The sequence below is a fragment of the Mustela nigripes genome, chromosome 10 (assembly GCF_022355385.1).
Source record: "Mustela nigripes isolate SB6536 chromosome 10, MUSNIG.SB6536, whole genome shotgun sequence".
NCBI classification, from domain to species: domain Eukaryota; kingdom Metazoa; phylum Chordata; class Mammalia; order Carnivora; family Mustelidae; genus Mustela; species Mustela nigripes.
The window spans coordinates 40,511,482-40,517,884 of record NC_081566.1 but is presented as its reverse complement, the minus strand read 5'-3'; the positions used below and the strand labels follow the sequence as shown (position 1 = coordinate 40,517,884).

The 6,403-nt window shown below is 52.0% G+C and overlaps 1 long non-coding RNA gene across 2 annotated transcripts; it reads left to right on the top strand.

Moving 5' to 3' along the window:
• The first annotated feature begins 491 nt into the window (after positions 1-491).
• On the top strand, positions 492-6,146 carry LOC132025616 (uncharacterized). Of its 2 annotated transcripts, XR_009406652.1 has the most exons (4): positions 492-545; positions 766-912; positions 5,158-5,283; positions 5,603-6,145. It is a non-coding gene; the product is annotated as an uncharacterized LOC132025616 (long non-coding RNA). The 2 variants fall into 2 exon arrangements; XR_009406651.1 differs by lacking the exon at positions 492-545 and having other exon boundaries at positions 563-912; positions 5,603-6,146.
• Positions 6,147-6,403: the final 257 nt, after the last annotated feature.

The following is a 6,403-nucleotide window of genomic DNA, read 5'->3' as shown; positions in this document are numbered from 1 at the left end:
AGGTGGGAATTCAGCCCTCACAAGGAGGGAGAAGAGGAATCCCTCTTTTCTGCGTTCCCGCCTCAAACAGCAGCACGGACTTGAGGAGGCTCTTGGCCTTAGCACATAAACCTCCCCCATGTGCCTTCAGTAACTTGTTGAACTTGAGTCGAAATAACCCAAACCTACTGGGCACCTACTCTGCCCTTGGCCTTGACAAAGTGAGCCCACAGTTGGGAAGGCTCTGGGTTCGTGTGCTTCATTCTTTGTGCTTCAGCGACCTCAGACAGAAGGTCAGCGGGTTCCATGGCACTGAGCCGTAATGACGAAGGTACAGCTAGGACAGGGCATGGCTGGACCCTGGACCTGCACTCACTTGCTGCTAGGAGATGCCCCGCTCCTTGGTTGGCAGAGGGGGATGGGAGCCGGCTAACAGGTGAACCTAATCATCCACAGGCCAGCCCCCAGCCAGACACTGAGGCAACAGAGTGAACAGGGCAAGTTCCGCTGGGGTCCGGAAAGGGAGCAGAGAGGGAAGACGCAAGTGACCGGAAGTTCAAGTTTGGGTAGGAGGGAACGAGGAGGGAGAAGTCAGACCCGCCCTTGTATTTCTTCTTTCTGCTGGGCCTGTTGTGTCTTGGGGGGTTGGGGGCAGTGGGAACGACGTGACTGTTGCAGACTTTAGGCTAAGGGAGCGTTGAAACTGGATGGGAAGCTGCCTCAGATTCTAGGATTCTACAGCTTCTTCTTTTTTTTAAAAAGATTTTATTTATTTATTTGATATAGAGAGAGAGATCACAAGTAGGCAGAGAGGCAGGCAGAGAGAGAGAAGGAAACAGGAGCAGGCTCCCGGGATCGTGACCTGAGCAGAAGACAGAGGCTTCAACCCACTGAGCCACCCAGACGCCCCTCTACAGCTTCTTCTTTCAGCAGGTAACAAAATGCCTACTTTGTACTGTGAAGCCTTGGGGTCCAGGGGTGAACAAACAGGCACAGGACTATGGAGAGGCACATTCTTTAGGAGCGGGTGACAGATCTGCCACAGTTCCCAGCTCCAGCTGGGGGGACGCAGAGTGAGTAGGAAGCAGGAGACCTGGCCTTGTGTGGGTAGGCAGGGGAGGCCCCTCTGAGGACCCCTCACTGAAGCAGAGGACAGAGTTAGCCAGATGGATTTGGTTAAGGCCAGGAAAGAGCCCATGGGGAAGCCCCAGGTCTAGCACCAGGTCAGACCCATGGAAAGAACTGCAGGAACCGTGTGGCTGCGGTGGTGGGAGCAGAGATCAGTGACGCAGTTGTAGGCAGTGTTGAAAAACGGGTTTACCCCAAAGAGCCGTGGGGCAGCCCCTGGAGGGACGGTAAGAGGCACTGTCCTGACCCAACCTGATGTATTCCTTTCCTAAAAATTCTGAGCCCTCACACATGCTAATCTCATTTGACTCCCATAGCAACCCTGTGCGGGTAATACCTTCACGGACAGATAAGAACACTTGGGATCACAGAGGTCAAGTGTCTGAGTTCACAGATCGGTCCCACTCCTTTCTCCTTCCCCAGGCCAGGGAGACACAGCCAGTGCCCAATTGGACCAATGGGAGGGGAGTGGTAATGATGATGCCTGGGGGAGGGGCAGGGGGCCTGGGTGGCCTTCCCGTCTGGGCCCTCCGCTCCGAGGATGTCCAGGGCTTCACAAGCAGCCCATCTAGAAGGAGGAGGATCATACCCTGAGGTGTCTCGATGGGAAAATCTGCCCCTCCCCACCCACCCGGGTCTGGACAGACAACACAAAGGAAACGGTCTACCTGCCCCGGCCTGCCCGAGACTACCTAGGAGAGGGGAGGAGCTCAGACCCCGTGGGAGGGCTGATCCTGCCGGGTCTCCTGAAGCGAGGGGAGGGGTAAACTGCTGTGCTCTGATCGTCCACCCCCGGCTCAGGGTCAGGGAATAACATTTTAAAATCTCAGCTAGTAAACAGAGCGGAACTGAAGCCCCTGTTTGGGTGACCCCAAGCCTGAGGGCTTCCCCGTTGAACCGCATTCACCGGGTAAACAGAGTTTACTTATTCCCAGGGAGAGCCTCAAAGGCTTGCAGCAGGATGTGAGACTGGCGCAGCCCCTCACCCCAGGTGTTGAGCACTCAGTGGGAGCTCAGCGAAGGTTTGCATGAATGAGAAACTTGGCGGGAGAGGGCTCGCTGCTGAGTCCTGGGAGTGGGGGTGGGGTGGGGTGGGGGTGGGGGCCTAGGCGAGGGAGGCAGGGGTCTCTTGCGGGGCCCATTGGCTGGCAGCCTTCTCCCCAACCTTCCCGGAGTGGTGGGTGTCGGGGCTCCCCAGTCTCACCTGGGCACCAGCTGCTGTGCTGCCAGGCTGGGGCGTGGAGCCGGAATCTGGCTACCAAAGGAGAAACGCCATTCCCCGAAATGGCAATTCAGAGGACATGAAGCAGCTGCTTTGGATAAAGGATGTGGCAGGCATAAAGGGAGGAAAAGAGGCCAGCGAAGGGGACAGCGTGGACCGACCTGGGGGAGCCCAGATGGGATGGGGGGGTGGCTTGTGATCCCGCTGCGCTTCCTCAACATCCGCCCCCGCAACCCCACTGCGTCACCAAGGGCTGGGGGCAGCAGGCGGCTGGGTGGTGACTTTTGTGAGGTTTCTGGGCAGCCTTGTCCCTCAGGCATGGGGTTTGGGGGGAGGGGCCCAACCCCAGCACGGCCACCTTTGGCTTCTCTCCTACCGCAAGGGCCTCAGCCAGGGTCTGGGTTGTGGCAATCCCGTGGGACCCCTGCAAACTCCAGGTCATTCATCTCTCTCATTTGTATTTGTATATTTTAATCTGTGCAAGAGAGATCGCTTATACGGTGTGCTTCTGAAGATTAAATCAGATAAGGTATTCCTTCCTATGAGCTTTATGAACTAAAGTGACTATAAAAAGCAAGAGGATTATTCACTCATTCAACAAACACCCACAGAGTTTTTGGGCAATGGAATTGGAGGTTAAGCAGGAACTGTCCAGACAAATCCAACTCAAGTTGCCCTGGGAGCTCTTTGAAAGGGCCGCTGAGCTGGATCCTGCGGAAGAAGCAGGGGTTAACCATGCAGAAACGGAGGGAGGGATCCAGACTGGGTGGGGAGCATGTGGGCGACAGGGAGCCAAGGCACACTTGATGGCCACGACAGAATCTTTTCTTTTTTTTCTTTTGGGTAATTCTAGCGAAGCCTAACACTCATCCAGTGCTTACTAAATACCCACAAAATTCTAAGGGCTTCCTGTGTTTCTCACCCTTAATTCTCAGCTCTGCTCCTTATTACCCCCATTGGTACCTGATGAGAAAACTTGGGTCCGCAGGAGAAAGTAACATCCCAAACTCGTTCTGCCAGTAAATGACCCCTGAGCTTTGGACCCTGTTAGGCTGACTCTAAAAGGTGCAGTTGTAACCACTCACTGTAAGACTTCCTTTAAAAAAAAAAAAGATTTTATTTGTTTTTCAGAGAAAGAGAGCATGGACAGGGGGAGGGGCAGAGGGAGAAGCAGACTCCAAGCTGAGCCAAGAGCCCCGGGATCATGACCCGAGCATAAGGCTGATCCTTAACAGACTGAGTCACACCTAAGACCTCCTTTTTAAGAAGCCACCTTATGATTGGAGGGAGCCAAGTCATAAGAGACTCTTAATCTCACAAAACAAACTGGGGGGGGCACCTCAGTTAGGCCTCTGCCTTGGGCTCAGGTCAGGATCCCAGGGTCCTGAGATGGAGCCCCACATCGGGCACTCTGCTCAGCGGGGAGCCTGCTTTCCCTTCTCTCTTTCTGCCTGCCTCTCTGCCTACTTATGATTTCTGTCACATAAGTGAATAAAATATTAAAAAAAAAAAAAACCACAACAACTGAGGGTTGCTGGTGGGTCGGGGGGTAGGGATAGGGCGGCTGGATGATGGACATTGGGGAGGGTATGTGCTAAGGTGAGTGCTGTGGATTGCGTAAGACTGATGATTCACAGACCTGTACCCCTGGGGCAAATAATACATTATATGTTAATTTAAAAAAAAAAGAAGTCCTCTTACTTTTTTCAACCCTCCAAAATATCCTTTCAAAGCAACATTTCCTTTCCTTAAGCATGACACCCCCCCAGGGTGCCTGGCTGGCTCAGTCCTAGAACATGAGACTCTTGAACTCAGGGTCATGAGTTCCAATCAAAAATCTCAATTCCTTTAGCTTTTCATAAGAGGGTTTCTGGCTTGAGAGAGTCCAGAGTAAGGTTAGAAGGACACACAAAGAAGAGTCAGAGGGATGTATTTAGGAAGGGGCTGAGGCCTAGATTGAACTCAAAACCCGACCAAAAGCTCTGCATCTCAGCAATCCAAAAAGCCCCAGCAAGGAGTTGGAAAAGCAAGAGCAGAATTCGGGCTCAAAGAAGCATATGGCTTTCTCATAGCCAAGGCTAGTTTCCTTACAGAGTTTACTTCCTCCAGAGGAAAATTAAGGCAACTTTGATCAGTGACTTCCTTGGCTTCCCCTGCCCCTCACTTGAAAACAGCAGCAGAGCATCCCCTTTAAGAGACAACGTGGGGTGCCTGGGTGGCTCAGTCAGGCAAGCATGAAATCTTAAAAAAAAAAAAAAGTAAATAATAAAAATTTTAAAAACAACAACAAAGAGACAAAGAATGTTCCAGAGAAAGGGATGGTGGGGAAGGTAAGCCTATAAGTCTCAATCAGACATGGGAGCCACAAGCCTGATGCCCTCCAAACCTCTGCTTGGACTTCTCTCTCTCCTTTTTTTTTTTTTTTTTTAAGATTTTATTTATTTGACACAGAGAGATCACAAGTAGGCAGAAAGGCAGGCAGAGAGAGAGGGGGAAGCAGACTCCCAGAGGGCCCAATGCAGGGCTTGACCCCAGGACCCCAAGATCATGACCCGAGCCAAAGGCAGAGGCCCAACAAACTAAGTCACCCAAATGACCCCTGGACTTCTCTTTAAAAAGAGGTCTGATGGGCACCTGGGTGGCTCAGTTGGTTGGGAGACTTTAGCTCAGGTCATGATCCTGGAGTCCCGGGAGATCCCCTGCTCCATGGGGAGTCTGCTTCTCCCTCCAACCCCCCCCCCACCTCTCGTGCTCTCTCTCTTTCTCTCAAATAAATAAATAAAATCTAAATAAATAAAAAGAGGTCTGACGAGGCATGTCATTCTCAGCACTCATCACCACAGCCTATAATCATTCCCCAGTGATGTGGCTGCTTTCTTCCCTAACTGCGTTTCATCTGCCAACCCCATGATGCCTCACCTCATTGTTTACCTTTACCACTCGGCTCCTTCAAGGTAAGACCCCCGCAGCCCAGAGCATGGGAAGGAGGCCATCTCGGGGGGGCTGCACGCCCACTCTGGTGTCTGTGACTTCAACCCCCATGGCCCTCCTTGGCTGGGTCAGTCACACCCAGCCAGGACCTGGCCTGAGCTACACCCTAAATCCTACACAGGCGATCTCCTTCGGCTTCTCAACCTTTGGATGCCCTAATCCGTAGTGACAGAGCTTCTCTTTGAATTATAGCACTCAGGGTAAATCATTAGATGGCTTGTGCTAAATGGTGTGGTCCCTCTGGAGGACATTAAGCCTCAAATAGGGTGGGGGTGTCTATAGGAGGACCCTGGCAGCCTCTGAAAGTGGAGCCAAGAAATGGAGCACATCAATTCGGCCATCTGCAGACGAATCCACGCTCAAAGATGGTTTGCAGGACTGAGGGAGAGGAGGTGGGTGTGTCCTGAGACTCCGTCTGAGTGACTCGTGCTCCTGGAGCAGAAAGGATGGCCGAGAGGGTATCCAAGAACGTCGCGATCGAATCAAGGGCTTTATAATCTGGACTATAGCTGGTAGCCTGGGAAAGCCTCCCCAGAGCAGGGCAGGGTCGTCGCACATTGTGCTCTGAAATTGTGTTTTTAGGGGCACCTGGATGGCTCAGTCAGTGAAGCATCTGCCTTTGGCTCAGGTCATGATCCCAGGGTCCTGGGATTGAGTCCCGCATCCGGCTCTCTGCTCAGTGGGGAGCCTGCTTCTACCTCTCCCTCTGCCTGCTGCTCCCCCTGCTTCTGCTCTTTTCTCTGTCAAATAAATAAACAAAATCTTAACAAATAATAATAATAATAAAATTGTGTTTTTAGGGGCGCCTGGGTGGCTCAGTGGGTTAAAGCCTCTGCCTTCGGCTCCAGTCATGATCCCAGGGTCCTGGGATCGAGCCCCCCATTGGGCTCTCTGCTCAGCAGGGAGCCTGCTTCCTCCTCTCTCTCTCTCTGCCTGCTTCTCTGCCTACTTGTGATCTCTGTCTGTCAAATAAATAAATAAAATCTTTAAAAAAAATTGTGTTTTTATATCTTTTGAATCAGTTGCCGACATTTTATTTTATTTTTTTAAGATTTATTTATTTATTTGACAGAGAGAGATTAC